The 16,595-nt window shown below is 44.1% G+C and overlaps 1 long non-coding RNA gene across 1 annotated transcript; it reads right to left on the reverse strand.

Annotated features, from left to right (window-relative positions):
* Positions 1 to 14,109: 14,109 nt before the first annotated feature.
* Positions 14,110 to 14,516, reverse strand: LOC120939634. Its single transcript, XR_005749327.1, has 2 exons — positions 14,421 to 14,516; positions 14,110 to 14,332 (listed from the first exon to the last, which is right to left on the reverse strand). It is a non-coding gene; the product is annotated as an uncharacterized LOC120939634 (long non-coding RNA).
* Positions 14,517 to 16,595: the final 2,079 nt, after the last annotated feature.

The raw sequence follows: 16,595 nt of genomic DNA on the forward strand, positions 1-16,595 counted from the left end.
CGCTGTCGTCATCATCATCCCCCTTTGCTGACATCCACTCTGCCCATTGTCATCAACATCCCTATCATTCCTCTCTACCCCACCTCTGGCCTCCTACCACTCCACACCTGTCATCATCATCCCCCTGTACCCCTTATCTGGCATCCTACCACCCTGCCTCCTGTCATTATCATCCTCATCCCTCCTGTACCCCACCTCTAGTATCCTATCACCCTACTCCCTATCATTATAGGGGAGATATGATCTCAGCCTCTCACCCCAATGCTGCCACATCACCCCAAACTGCATCCTGTCATCCAACCAACTTTAACCCAACATTTGCATCACACACCACAATACTGCCCTGTCACCCAGTGAGCGGTAATGATGTGCTGTAACCTCTCGCAACAAATCAGTGAGTGATAATGATAAGCAGTAACCCATAGCAACCATTCAGTGAGCAGTATACATTTGCAGTAACCTCTAGCAACAAATCAGTGAGTGATAATGATAAGCAGTAACCTATAGCAACCAATCAGTGAGCTGTAATAATGTGCAGTAACCCCTTGCAACCAATCAGTGAGCGGTAATGACGTATAGTAACCTCTATCAACCAACGGGTAAACTGTACTTGAGGGGGATGGCAGCGGTGGTACTTGAGGGGGGTTGGCAGTGGTGGTGCCATCCTCTCCCACCACCCGTGCCTCTTACTGATCCCATCCCCCCACCACTGATCCCATCCCTATCCCCCTATTACTCTTCTACAACAGAGGTGATGGGGGCGATAGGGATGAGATCAGTGGTGGAGGGATGGGATCAGTAAAAGGCACAGGTGGTGGTGGGAGAGTATAGCACTATCACTGCCGCTGCAGCCACCCCCCCCCCTTTACTTTGTTGTACAGTGTAGAAAAATGAAGTATCAAAATCCGGCTTTTTGGGGGGGGGGGGGGGGGGGGCCTTCATGATATCTTGCACCGGGGCCCTGAAGTCTCTAGTTACGCCACTGACCTGCGCCAAAACATATCTACTAGATGGTCCATTCTACAAAACAAATTCAGCTCAGAAATATATAAATGTACAAAAATGACAAAAATAGGCTCCAAGATTGAGAAGTATTTTTTTTTTCTTTCTGCCATGCTTCCTGTGATGCATTTGCCTATATGTCTCAGTCTAATTCTCCCTGCTTGCCCTGTGTAATTCTGTCCTCGGCTAACAGGTTATTGACGTGCTAATGTCCCCTCACTATTTCTAAAGGTTAATTGATCTATTGTGTTGTGTGAAGGAGATCTGTGTTTAAGTGGCTTGTGTTAATTATTCTGATTGCTCCATTGTGGTAATTATCTCTCTATATGCGGGGTCGAGCGGTCTAGTTAATGTATTCAGTACAACTAGTAATCAGCGTCCTTGATGTCATTGTCTAAAGAAAATGTGTTTTCAGCATCGGCTCCGTCGTGTCTGCCTAATAATCTGTATGGAAGCCCCAGTGTGAGGGGGCGGAGATTTGTCATTATAACAGTTTTGGAAATGACATATAAGCTGTGTGATATAACATTAAAGGCTGTCTTGTTCTAGCAGTAAGCCTGGACTAATGTGTGGCTTAATGGGCGATCTCAGAAATATTCCTCCAAGTGGAATATTGGGTGACGTTCTTATGGAAGAAGGGAATCTTTGACGGGGATATCATTCTAATACCGTCACAAATTGGTTGGAAGCAGCGGGATTTTCCCTTCTACTCTCCTTTACACCCGGATTCCAAGCAGACACTGGAAGAACTACTGGAAGTTCGTGGAAGGATTGCTAGCAACAAAACCAAGCGGGTCATCATAGCAGAATTAATGGAGCTAGACCAGGACGATGGGATTGCAGCAACGCCAGCAGTACAAGAGATGGAGACACCAGTGATTCAGGAGGAGGAATCGCCAGCCAACAAGCTAATGAGAGAGAAGCTAGCATGGTTCGGCCCGAACCCAACGCCGGATGTGGTGCTGAAAGTGATGGACCTGTTAGTAAACGCAGAACTACAGAAGGATAAACAAATAAGAGACGCAGAGCTACAGGAGGATAAACAAATAAGAGACGCAGAGCTACAGTTAAAACTGGCAGCAGTCCAACAAGCAGCCACACATTCTCCAAACAGTGAGTACAGCACAGCAGACGCCAGGAAGATTCTGTTTAGTGCTTTTAAAGCTTTTGATGAAAAGGACTGTGAGATTGATAACTACCTGGCAGATTTTGAGCGACAATGTAACCTGCACCGAATAGCTAGAGGAGAGTGGGTTGCAATATTGTCAGGCAAACTGTCAGGCAAAGCTTCTGATGCTTTCCGGACCGTGCCAGATCAGGATATCCATAGCTACGCCAGGGTTAAAGAAGCGCTCCTGGCTCGTTATGCAGTAACCCCAGAGTCCCACCGACAGAAGTTCAGGGACTCACGCAAAACCACAAAAGACTCTTACGCGGAATGGGCATGCCAGTTGTCCCTGTCGGCCTCTAACTGGGTTAACAGCAGCCAGGCCACCACCGCAGAGGACATTTTGCAACTAATGCTCCTGGAGCAATTTTACAATCACATCCAGACGGATGTCAAAGATTGGGTGAGAGATCGCAGGCCCATGACTCTACCAGAGGCCGCGAAGTTGGCGGATGAATATGCGGATACTCGCAAGACGAACCAGGTCACACCACAGGTACAACCTCCACGACCAACAGTGCCCTCACACCCACCAGCCGCTAGATACCAACCTCCTAACAGACCGATGACATCGAGCCCTCGCTATCCACGCCAGGAGGACAACGAACAACGCTGCTTCCGGTGCAAACAGTTGGGTCACTTCAAGCAGAATTGCCCCCTGAATGACAACACCAGATCAAATTGGTCTCAACCTGGGTACCGCCCACCAGCAGCAGCCCATTGTGTAGACTCGGCTTGGGATCCCCAGGAGCTAGGTCAGGAAGAACCATTGGGCACCCCTTACGAAGCCCTCATGGTACAATCTGTTATTACGGACAACAGGGAACACCATTGTCAGCTGGTCATGGGCGACAGCCATGAGCCGGAGGGGCCTTGGAGGGAGCTGGGCAGAAAGAGGCACCGCCGGCCACCCTCCAAGAAGAAGAGGTCCTGGAAGTCATATAACCAGCGGACCTGGGAGGAGAAGAAGCGACTGGAGGAGATGGAATCGCAGCGGGCGCCCCAGATGCGGGCCGAGATGTTCGCCAAGGGCCCACCGGTGGCCCCTTACACCACCACCCAGTTCCTGATGATGAAGGACCACGTGGAAAGCCTGCAGGACATGAGCAAGCAGGAGCTGATCCGTGAATACATGGAGCTGGAGGAGTGCATAAGCCGCATGGAAGAGGAGAACAACCGCCTGAGGTCACAGCAGGCCGACCCCCCCAGGCTCCATGAACTGGAGATGGAGCTGGAGAAGCTCCAAGAGGAGAACCGGTGGCTGCGGAGGGAGCAGGGGGTGGCTGACCTTATGGGGCTCTGATTCCCCCCCCCCCCGGACTCTGAGCACCAGTGCTACAGCATTTCAACAAATATAACTTTTTCTTTTTATGAATCTCCTGTGATTGTCACTTCAGAGCCATAACCTGCCCCTCCCATAGCGGGACACCTAGATGGCGGCGCACAGACCCATTCGCCGTCTTCACACTGACTTCTGGTGACTCTGCAGATCGCACAAAGACTTGGGGACTGACCGGCGTGTGATCTGACGACCCGGTGGCATACCTGAGTCTGAAGCAGTTGCCAAGGGAGGTCAGTCACGCCAAACGGAGTTAACCTCAGACTAAAAGCTCTGAACCCGTCAACCCTACTGGACCAGGGAAGGTCCAACCGGGTTTGCCGTAGCAGGGAGAAAAAGGGGGGCCATTGTGATGCATTTGCCTATATGTCTCAGTCTAATTCTCCCTGCTTGCCCTGTGTAATTCTGTCCTCGGCTAACAGGTTATTGACATGCTAATGTCCCCTCACTATTTCTAAAGGTTAATTGATCTATTGTGTTGTGTGAAGGAGATCTGTGTTTAAGTGGCTTGTGTTAATTATTCTGATTGCTCCATTGTGGTAATTATCTCTCTATATGCGGGGTCGAGCGGTCTAGTTAATGTATTCAGTACAACTAGTAATCAGCGTCCTTGATGTCATTGTCTAAAGAAAATGTGTTTTCAGCATCGGCTCCGTCGTGTCTGCCTAATAATCTGTATGGAAGCCCCAGTGTGAGGGGGCGGAGATTTGTCATTGTAACAGTTTTGGAAATGACATATAAGCTGTGTGATATAACATTAAAGGCTGTCTTGTTCTAGCAGTAAGCCTGGACTAATGTGTGGCTTAATGGGCGATCTCAGGAATATTCCTCCAAGTGGAATATTGGGTGACGTTCTTATGGAAGAAGGGAATCTTTGACGGGGATATCATTCTAATACCGTCACACTTCCTAATCTTGGAGACAACGATATGTATAAGATGTGATTAATGCTGGAACCCAGTAAAAAGTCTTTATGGATGGTAATTTCTTATAAGTCTTATAAGTGTAATTTCTTAACTGTTTGTAATAAAAAGTTAATTGATTTGTCTATCTCGATGTCTGTATTTTTCTGTGAGCACTCCTAAAGTCCCATCTTATACACCAGGGATATGCACTTAGCGGACCTCAGAGCTGTTACAGAACTATCAGTCCCATGAGGCATTGCAAGACTCTGACAGCCACAAGCATGACACCTAAAGGCAGTGGCATGATGGGTCTTGTAGTTTTGCAACAGCTGGAGGTCCGCTAATTGCATATCCTTGTTATACACCATTACCATGTGTATATTGGGAGTGAGGAGTCTTATGTTTTGACTTATTTGAGGCAGGGTCATCTTTATAATTGATTGGATCCTGAAAACACAGAGCTCCACGTCCTGTCAGGGAGAGGAGACTGATAGTGTGTCCCTTGTACATAGGGACACAGCATCGGTCACCTCCCCCAGTCAGTCCCCCTCCACACACAGTTGGAACACACCCAGGATACACATTTAACCCCTTCCTCGCCCCCTAGTGTTAACCCCTTCCCTGCCAGTCACATTTATACAGTAATCAGTGCGTTTTTATAGCGCTGTTCGCTATATTAATGTGAATGGTCCCAAAAATGTGTCAAAAGTGTCCGATGTGTCCACCGCAATATCGCAGTCCTGACAAAATTTGCAGATCGCCCTATTACTAGTATAAAAAAAAATAATAAAAAAAATGTCAGAATTCTATCCCCTATATTGTAGCCACTATAACTTTTGCGCAAACCAATCACTATACGCTTATTGCGATTTTTTTTTTTACCAAAAATATGTAGAATACATATCGGCCTAAACTGAGAAAAAAAATAGTTTTTTTAAATAAAAAATGGGATAATTATTATAGCAAAAAGTAAAAAATATTGTGTTTTTTTTCAAAATTGTCGCTCTTTTTTTGGTTATAGCGCAAAAAATAAAAATTACGGAGGTGATCAAATACCACCAAAAGAAAGCTCTATTCGTGGGAAAAAAAAGGACATCAATTTTGTTTGGGAGGCACGTCGCACGACCGCGCAATTTTAATTTAAAGCGACGCAGTGCTGAAAGCTGAAATTTCGCCTGGGCAGGAAGGGGGTATATGTGCCCAGTAAGCAAGTGGTTAATAAGTAACAATTACAGTAATATGACATAGAGAATAATGTACCAAAGTGACTACTATACCACAGAGAATATACCCAGATGATGCCACATGGAACATGTAAACACAAAGCAGCAATAGTTACAATAAACGCAGCAACAAAAAAAAAGATGGAATAATAATAATTAAAACAGTTATTTATTTAAAAATAAGTATTTTACCTATTCTGCAAAATCAGATATGTCACAGAGGTGGATGAAAGCTTTAATAAAATTGAGCTTTGTCTTTTTTATATTTATCTTTGTGTCTTGCAGTTTTATCGGTTTAAAACAAAATAATGGTTTAGCAAAGTTAATTTCTTCTATAATTATTGTATAAAATGCTTTATTCATTATCAGCTGTTATCTATAAAAAAAATCTTTCTATGTATTCTATTTTAACGGCACTTGGGTATTGCATCATGTATTAAATGATGACAATATTATGTTGATTCTCTTTAAAATTTGATAAGAATCTGTGCTGTTATCAGCATTTCCAGACACTAAATACAGAATTGGGTCGTGTATATTTTATTTAGACAAGGTCATGCTAAAAGACTCTGGAAAAAATTGCATTGCTGATAGCAGGGCTTGTTTTGCCTCAACAAAACATTTGTGTTTTCTGGGAATAACACAAATTACAGCAATCTTATTTTATAAATGGGAATAGTAGCAGGATTTTTCCCATCGATATAGACAGGCTTAAAGGCTACAATATAAAATGAAATTATTGTTGTTAAGGGGTCCATTCAATGTATTTTTGTACATTTTGATATAATGCCACCAGTGTAAATCTCTGCTTGGCAGAACAATATATGTCATGATGCAAGGATCACAGACGCCTATTTTGTGCCTGAGGCCAAAGGAAATAAAGTGACTTGCCCAAGGTCAATGGGGCTTGCACTGGTCCTGAATTGGGGTCTCCATTTTCACAGGCTGATGTACTCCTTTCCTCTCTAAATACTTCTCAAACAAGAGAAATAAGCCATTGTGCAACATTTCTAACAATTCAGAGCCATGGTTTGTTCATTTGGTTACACACCATCTTACAAATTCACGCCAAAGTCAGCATTTTCTCCATTAAAAACAGTATTTGAATAATCAATTGAAATGGCACTAAGGTTACAAAACTTGAACTGTTCTCCAATAAAGAGAGTCAGTAAACCACAACTGGGTATTTCTAAAATTTAGAAATCATAGCGCAAGAGGAAAATGACCTCTGTCGCTTAAAACATACTAAATATGTATATATACACACAAACATTGCTCTCATTTTCCTAACCATATACCAACCCAATTTTTTTTTTTTGAGCATAGTAGAATATTAGAAGGTAATTAAATGTTTGTTTTTGTAAAAAGAGAAACAGTATAGTTTGTTCTCATAATTAGATTTATAAAATATTGTGTATATTATACTTGAAATAACAATATAAGTGTGGCATTAGTATAAAGACTTAGGGCCAGATCCTCAAAAGGGATACGCCGGCGTATTTACTGATACACCGTCGTATCCCTGTTTCTATCTTTGGAACTGATTCACAGAATCAGTTTCCAAGAGATAGACAGAAGATCCGACATGTGTAAGGGACTTACACTGCCGGATCTTAGGATGCAGTACCGCATCCGCCGCTGGGGGCATTTTGCGTCGAAATGCCGCCTCGGGTATGCAAATTAGCACTTACGGAGATCCACGAAGCTTTTACGCTTCGTTTTTTCTCCATAAGTTTTAGTTTGCTACCGTAAAATTAGGGCTGCTTTTACAAAGTGTAAACTGTTTACACCTTGTAAAAGCAGACTTTTCTGTCCAGCGACGCGTTTTTTTTTTTGTTTTAAAAAAAAAAATTTCCGCCGTATCTTTTTTTTTTCCCGACGCAACTTTATTGACCCGTCGCGATCCACAAAGCTCGGCGTAACGTAATTTCGCGCTATGCACGTCGGGAAAATGACGTCATGAGCATGCGCAGTACGGCCGGCGCGGGAGCGCGCCTAATTTAAATGGGAATCGCCCCCATTTGAAGAGGAACGCCTTGCGCCGGCGGAATTTAAGTTACACAGCCGAAAATTTCTAGGTAAGTGCTTTGTGGATCGGGCACTTAGGTAGAAATTTTAAGGCAGTGTAACTTAAATGGGAAATTTTACGTTACGCCGGCTCTTTGTGGATCTGGCCCTTATACACTACAAAGATATTTTTACATATTATATATCATACTTCTAATATGTTAATATCGGGGTATATTTATAAAGCAGTCAATGGAACATTCACCAAATATTCAGTGCAGGGGAATCATGCATGTGTTTTGAATTACAGTGATTCATTTGCATGCAGGCAGGCCCGTCTCTATAAGGCAGGCAAACCAAGCAATTGCTTGGGGCCCGAGCTGGCCTGGGGCCCCAAGCAGGGCCCTTGCCGCCCTTCCTATATGCTGCAGCCGCCTGAGCAATCTATAGAAAGCCTGCAGCACTGTTGCCTCAAGTCGTCACTTTCCCTTCTCTGTAGCATGGCCAAGCTCCTCTTCCTTCCTCCTGTCAGTCCGGACTCCGGCCGGGTACTGCGCGGTACAGGAGATTGAGTTTCCTGTTCCCAGCCGGACTGACAGGAAGTGCACACTGAGTGCTGACTTCCTTTCAGTCCGGCCGTGAACAGGAAACTGAATCTCCTGCCATGCGGTACGGACCGGGAAGGGAGGGGGCCCAGGGGGAGTAAAAAGAACATGGAAGGGATTTGCGTGTGGGGGGTGTTGGGGGGCCTCCATGTCCCTTTTGCTTGGGGCCCCCAAATTCCTTCAAACGGCCCTGCATTCAGGCTAAGTTTGGTGAATGTCACATTTACTGCTTTATAAATACACATATATATATATATATGTATATTGTATATACATATCTATACTGATTTTTGTTGAGATATACAATTATAGTTATGAACTTGTTTGACAGTGGTAGGCCCGCTATATTCCATTACGTTTTTGATTTGCATTTGACAATATCTCTTTTTTAGGTCAGTACATGTGACTTAGTCAGAGTACCACATGTTATCTAACAAGGACCAACCACTGCACCTGATCATGGTACACAATTCCTGGGAAATGTTTTTAGTTGAGACATTGGAAGAAGGGGAAGAAATTACCCCCCCCCCCTAATTGCAACATATACAAAAAAGGGATAGGTAGGAGAAGGAATCTCAAGCAGGCAGCTTTTGCACTAGACCTGCTGCTGTTGCATCTCCCTCAAGAAAATCAAAGATGTGGACCTATGTATAGCAAGGATGGTGCACATAAATCTCAGGCAAAAATGTCTTTCTCTGTGTTGCCAAATATCACTGTATGCATGCCTGTGTTTGCCAAGGGAGTGTTAAAAATGTAATAGCCAAAAAACAGCAGGTACCAGCTCCCCCTATTTCCCCAAAGGTCTACTGACTTGACCAACTTAGTAACAGGCAGAAGTGTCACTAGGGGGAGGCTATTGGGGCTATAGCCCCCGAGTCTGGGGCTCGTAGCCCAGAGTCTCTTACCGGGTGGGTGCATTCCCTGCAATAGGCAGGTTGCTAGAGCAGCCTAGCATCTAGCTACCAGTGATGTCACGGCCGCAACTTCCTCCCTTCCCAGCATTTAAAGTGGAGGAGGATTCTACTTCCTCCTCCTCCACGTTAGTGCTCGTGGGGCCTCAAGAGCCCCCTTGTCATGGTCCTGGACTGGATTGTCCTGCTGCTGGTCTGGTGGCGGTGGGGTGCAGGGCAGCAGCATCTTCAAACAGGAAGGGGAGGCCTGGGCAGCTGGGAAGAGCCCAGAAGGGAGTGAGAGAAGACAAGGCCTCATCACCACCCTGAGCAGCATCTCCGGCGCCTCCCAGAGCCTGCGCTCCTTCTCCAACCTCCTCTCCCAGCTCGCTGTGACTGTCAGGACTGGAACAGAAAGAAAACAGGCTAACCGAGGACGGCGGGAGGTAGGTGGATTTTTTTAAACGACGTGGGTCCCCCTCGAAATCCATACCATAGGGTTTTCTCTGTTCGGGAGTTCTGATGTGAACTGAACAGGAGGGTTTTAGGCCCATCTCTAGTTCCAATTACCTGTGTAATATGTATTATAGTCAATAAAATAAGAATAAAGGGCCAGATTCAGGTAGAAGTGCGGCGGCATAACGTATTGTAGATATGTTACACCGCCGCAAGTTTTCATCGCAAGTGCCTGATTCACAAAGCACTTGCGATGAAAACTACGCCGGCGGCCTCCGGCGTAAGCCTGCGTAATTTAAATGGGCGTGTGCCACTTAAATTAGGCGCGCTCCCGCGCCGGACCTACTGCGCATGCTCCGTTTAGAAATTCCCGCCGTGCTTTGCGCGCAGTGACGTCATTTTCTCGAACGGCGACGCGCGTAGCGTAATTCCGTATTCCCGGACGGCTTACGCAAACGACGTGAATTTTTAAATTTCGACGCGGGAACGACGTCCATACTTTATACAGCAATACGATTGCTGTGTAAAGTTAAGGCACCAAAAACGACGACTAACTTTGCGACAGGAAACTAGACTAGCAGCGACGTAGCGAACGTGAAAATCCGTCGTGGATCGCCGTAACTCCTAATTTGCATACCCAACGCTGGTTTACGACGCAAACTCCCCCCAGCGGCGGCCGCGGTACTGCATCCTAAGATCCGACAGTGTAAAACAATTACACCTGTCGGATCTTAGGGATATCTATGCGTAACTGATTCTATGAATCAGTCGCATAGATACTCTGAGAGATACGACGGAGTATCTGAGATACTCCGTCGTATCTCCGCTGTGAATCTGGCCCAAAATGTATTTTTGAAACCTAACAATTTATTTTTTTAGAATAAATGTGTTTTATCATTCACGTTTTATTTTTCATATTATTTAATTTCCATGTTGAGGGGCCCCCAAACTTGAAGTGCCCCAGGCCCCCCAAGGTCTATACCCCGCACTGATCACATCTCCACCAAAGCCATATTTATAAGCAGCTGCTAATATGCACAAAAAGAACAAGTAGTGATCCTTGTTCTACTTCTGCAATTGGATGGAATGAGCTCAGTCAGCTGATGTGCACCCTTTCACTCTACTTTCTCCTTGTGCTTTGACCCTTTATTCCTGGAGGCAACCTGCCAATTGCTCACTGCACTCCTAAATACAGTGCTTGCAAATTATTTGCTACCATGCCATTCATCAGTTTGTGAGTTTTAGGAAAAACCCACAGTCACCATATTTTTTTCACTGTCACCCTGTGGACACCATAATCAGAACCAACAGTGCCAGGTTTAGCCCCGTGTTTAAGAGATTTTACCAAAATTTTCTATGCAACGATTTCTTAAGAGGTATTCGGGTGCAAGATATGTTGACCCTTGCATGGAGACTCATCTCCATCACTGCTATTTGTATGGTCAACAGTTACCAGTAACTAACACCACCAATAGCTGCTAAGAGAAACACTCCATTCATAGCCCCCACCACCCCCACAATTTATTTTTTTAGAATAAATGTGTTTTATCATTCACGTTTTATTTTTCATATTATTTAATTTCCATGTTGAGGGGCCCCCAAACTTGAAGTGCCCCAGGCCCCCCAAGGTCTATACCCCGCACTGATCACATCTCCACCAAAGCCATATTTATAAGCAGCTGCTAATATGCACAAAAAGAACAAGTAGTGATCCTTGTTCTACTTCTGCAATTGGATGGAATGAGCTCAGTCAGCTGATGTGCACCCTTTCACTCTACTTTCTCCTTGTGCTTTGACCCTTTATTCCTGGAGGCAACCTGCCAATTGCTCACTGCACTCCTAAATACAGTGCTTGCAAATTATTTGCTACCATGCCATTCATCAGTTTGTGAGTTTTAGGAAAAACCCACAGTCACCATATTTTTTTCACTGTCACCCTGTGGACACCATAATCAGAACCAACAGTGCCAGGTTTAGCCCCGTGTTTAAGAGATTTTACCAAAATTTTCTATGCAACAATTTCTTAAGAGGTATTCGGGTGCAAGATATGTTGACCCTTGCATGGAGACTCATCTCCATCACTGCTATTTTTATGGTCAACAGTTACCAGTAACTAACACCACCAATAGCTGCTAAGAGAAACACTCCATTCATAGCCCCCACCACCCCCACTAGTAGCTGCTGTGTTACATGACCATTAAGACTACATCAATATGAAAATAAAAAAAATTGTCTACATATACTGCATGTGCTTGTATGTTTACCATTAAATTGCTGTTATCACTCGGCTGAATGGTGTTGCTCCATTACAGTTTTCTCTAACTGCTTTGTTTCAAATGCTGATATATGCAATGACATAGCTTAGACCCAGTTGGTGTGGACAGTATGTCCACTTGCTGACTTGGCAGAATCCTCAGACAGCTTAACTATTCAATAAAGTACAAAAATGTAATCCTAAAAAACAATTTTGCTTTAGTGAGGTACAGATAAAAAAAAAAAAATGGTCTTTTGACATATAGGATGACTATGACTTTCTATAACTTGTTTCTGTGATGACTAATGCCGCGTACACACCATCACTTTATGTGATGAAAAAAAACGACGTTTTGAAAAACGTCAATTAAAATGACCGTATGTGGGGAAAAACATCGTTTTATGTCTTGTGAAAAACGACAAAAAAAAATTGAAGCATGCTTCAATTTTTTGTGTCGTTTTTCAAAACGTCGTTTTTTGTGTCAATTAAAATGATAGTGTGTGTGCAAAATGACGTTTAAAACAACGTTTTTAAACCCGCGCATGCTCAGAAGCAAGTTATGAAGCTAGCTTCAATGGAAAAGAGTGCTGAACGTAACCGCGCTTTGCTAGAGCATTTTGAAAAAACGATGGTGTGTAGGGAACGTCGTTTTTGAAAATGAAGTTTCAAAAACGTTGTTTTATTTCATGATTTAAAACGTAGTTTTTTTTTCATCACATAAAGTGATAGTGTGTATGCAGCATTACTCTGACTGAGGGAACATGGAAGGAGCAGGGAGGATGTAAAAGGGAACAAGCTATACAAAAAGATGGCAACCACTACAATTAATAACTAGTCTTTGCAGTAAGTTGCGCATAAAAAAGAGCTTTGCACATCCTAAACATACAAAAACAAAAAATCCCAGCACACTTGCCAGCTAGCCTGCTAAAAATAAATTGACCCAGTCTAACAATTCAGGATAAAAATATAGGCCCAGATTCACAGACAGCAGGCGCACATTACGCCGCCATAGAGTAACCCCTGTACGCTATGCCAATGCAGCATAGAGAGGCAAGCATGAAATTCATCCACCCAGTGCTCCCAACGTTGCACCAGCGTGGCGTGGGTTTCAAAGGCGCTGGCCGGCGTAGGTGGAAGTGGGCGTGACCCATGCAAATGAGGCGTGACCCCATGCAAATGATGTGCCGAGCGCCAGACAAGCACGTATAATGAACTGCACATGCGCCATGACGTCGACGCATCCCCCTGCGCCTGCTCATAACCACGTCAGAACAACTGCCTAAGCTATGTCGGATCACTGCATACGCCGTGAACGTAACCTAAGCCCAGCCAGACACACATCCAACGTACAGTACGCTGGCTTGTATTCCCTGGTGTAGACCTGAGCATGTCTGTTGCTGGGTTGCACCTCCTTTATGGGGAATAACTTTACGCCGGACGTCCAACTTACGCGCATCTCGCGTAGCCTGCGTCAGGCACACTCACGTTCGTGAATCGCCATATTTCCCTCATTTGCATGTTTGAATGGCTAATAAATGGGAGCGGCACCATGCACCCAGCCTAAATGTGCGCCCACCCTACGCCGGCGTAAGCAAACTACGTCGGCGGGGTATAGCTTGGTTAACTAGATTTGGGGTGGAAACACATTGGATGCCTTTAGCTGCCATTGTGGTATTTAAAGCACCTCTTTGTTTCATCTCCTAATGGTGCATGGATCCACAGGCCTGTAAGCATAAGTGAAGGGGGGGCAGCTAATGGGAAAAAGCTGACCACCCTCCCCAGATGGCCTTGGTTTGCAGTTTCTTGCTTAAACAGGTAATGCTGCCCATTGTGTGCATCCCATTACCATACACATTTTGTTGTTTCATTTGCCATAGCTGCAATTGCATTTTTTCATACCATAGCTACTGGCTAAAACCAAAGAGCAAAGGATGGCCTTCCCCACAGTTGTATTTGGTCAGGCCACTTGTTTTTAAATCAGCCATTTTCATGCTGCGCATTCTTTTAAAGTGGAGTTCCACCCAAAAATGAAACTTCCGCTTTAAGTGATGGTGACCCCACTGACATGTCACATTTGGCATGTCATTTTTTTGAGGGGAAAGAGGATACCCTATTTTTAGAGACAAGAAAAAACGCATATATTGAGAGTCCTAGGGCCGCACACCCCAAAATGTTGTAGAGACAAAAATGGAGAAATTCCCCCCGGGGGCTTTTAAGCGACATACTGTGTAAAGTATATTAAATTCAAAGACATGGAAATATATAAAAAAAAAATCTTTACTAGGTTTCTGTATCACGAGTAATGAAGATGCAGATAGTTGTAATAATAAATGCATTCAGGTTACAGACAGTTGGAGACCTATCTCAACAATGATTAAATGATACAATGGAATAATATATAGTGCCATTGATAAAGTAGCTTCCATAAGAATACCCTGACGCGTTTCGACCACAATTTGGTCTTCTTCAGGGGGATTTGTATTCTGGAAAGATGTCAAAAAAGTATGTTAGGATACTAACATTCAAGCAAAATGCTGGCACCCATAGTACAGGTAGTGGGGATATATTTACCGCTCGAAGCATATAGAAGATGACATGTAACCAGAGATGATGGCTGTGGTGCAGACAAAGGATCCCAATATCCCCATGATGAACGTCCCCCATCACTCTAGGCAGGAGTCAACCAAACAGCGGCTTGCACGGAGTCTCGGGTGTAGACCTGCGGGGCGCTAGGAGAAACAGACGACACCCATAATGATTCAATATGTATTTGTAATAAGAATATAAAGTCATTCTGTACTAACAAGATTTTGGCATAAATATGTATAAAAGAATATGGTAGAGTATGAAGGTATTGTTGATACTAAAATCAGAATATCATGTTGCTGTTGTTATTAAATATACCAAAACCATGGACATGGTAGGTATAATATATAAGTGTGTAAATAAATGTGTGTGTGTGTGTGTGTGTGTGTGTGTGTGTGTGTGTGTGTGTGTGTATAGGTACAGAGTGCATGTTAATGCACCGTGTATGGGTTTGGGAGTACAAGTGTGTGTACAATAATGTGCAAAGAAAAAAAAATCATCGTTGTACACACACTTGTACTCCCAAACCCATACACAGTGCATTAACATGCCCATCAGTGCTGCCTTATCAGTGCCCGTCAGTGCAGCCTTATCAGGGCACGTCAGTGAAGGAGAAAACTTACTTATTTACAACATTTTATAACAGAAACAAAGAAAAACTTTTTTTTCTAAAAAAACTATTCTAAAAAATCTTTCAAAAATTATTTGTTGCGCAAAAAAATAAAAACCCCAGCAGTGATCAAATACCACCAAAAGAAAGCTCTATCTGTAGGAAAAAAATGATAACAAATTAGTTTGGGTACAGTGTAGCATAACCGCGCAATTGCCATTCAAAGTGCTACAGCGCTGAAATCTAAATATTGGCAGGGGCAGGAAGAACATTTTTAATTTTTATTATTTCACTTTAAAGTGGAGGTTCACCCTAAAAACGATTTTTTTTACATTAGAGCCAGCATAGTAAGGACTTTTTATTTCGTTTTTTTTTTTTTTGTACTTACCTTTATATCCTGATTTTGTCCAGGGCTTCCCCGTTCCGATGACTCTGGGACTGGGCGTTCCTATACCAGCCTCAGGGTTCCGATGACTGCGGGACTGGGCATTCCTATCCTTCCGTTCGATGATTGATGGCTTGTGAAACAGGTCACCTGTCGCACAACGCTTTCTGGAAATAGCCGAGCTGCAAGTCGGCGCTATACGGCGCCTGTGCCCGCCGTGTAGAGCTGACTGTGCAGGCGCCGTATAGTGCCGACTTGCAGCTCTGCTATTTCCCGACATCTGGTGACGCGCGTTGTGCGACAGGTCACCTGTTTCACAAGCCGTCAATCATCGAACGGAAGGATAGGAATGACCAGTCCCCCAGTCATCGGAACCCGGAAGCCCTGGACAAAATCAGTATATAAAGGTATGTACAGAGAACAAAAAATTACCTGCCGAAATGTAATGTCCTTAGTATGCTGGCTCTGCTAGATTTTGGGTGAACCCCCGCTTTAAGCATCAATGTTTACAAACATTTATTTTATACATGTCCCCCAGGGTGGCCCAGGCAACCACTCAGAAGTCCTTCTTCCCTGGAGTTGCTAGGGGTAGGTTCTCTTCAGCTGTAGCAACAGCCAATACAGTTCAGTCTCCTCTCTCCCTGCAGCTGTCTATTATAGGAGAGAAAAGAGAAAATTATTCCTTTAAAGAGCCAGGCCCAGTGCTACAGTTGCAATGGTGCAGTCTGATCACTGCACAAGAGGAGACAGAAGAAATGTTTCCCCATGCCTGCAGCAGATGGATGACATCATCTTTGCCTAGGCAAAATCTTTTAAATGGAGCAGTTTTTTTTTTTTTGCTTTTTAATTGTGAAATAAAGATGATTATATGGTACAGTGAAATTAACAAAAAAATACATTTTAAAAAATGTACCTTATATACTTGAGTATAAGCCGACCCGAATATAAGCCGGGGCACCTAATTTTACCACAAAAAAATGGGAAAACTTATTGACTCAAGTATAAGCCTAGGGTGTCCATCTGCATGCCTCGCTGTGCCTCACTTTGCCTCACTGTGCCCATGCCTCACTGTGCCTATACCTCACTGTACCCATGCCTCACTGTGTCCATGCCTCACTGTGTCCATGCCTCACTGTGCCCATGCCTCACTGTGTCCATGCCTCAC

The sequence above is a fragment of the Rana temporaria genome, chromosome 5 (assembly GCF_905171775.1).
Source record: "Rana temporaria chromosome 5, aRanTem1.1, whole genome shotgun sequence".
NCBI lineage: Eukaryota > Metazoa > Chordata > Amphibia > Anura > Ranidae > Rana > Rana temporaria.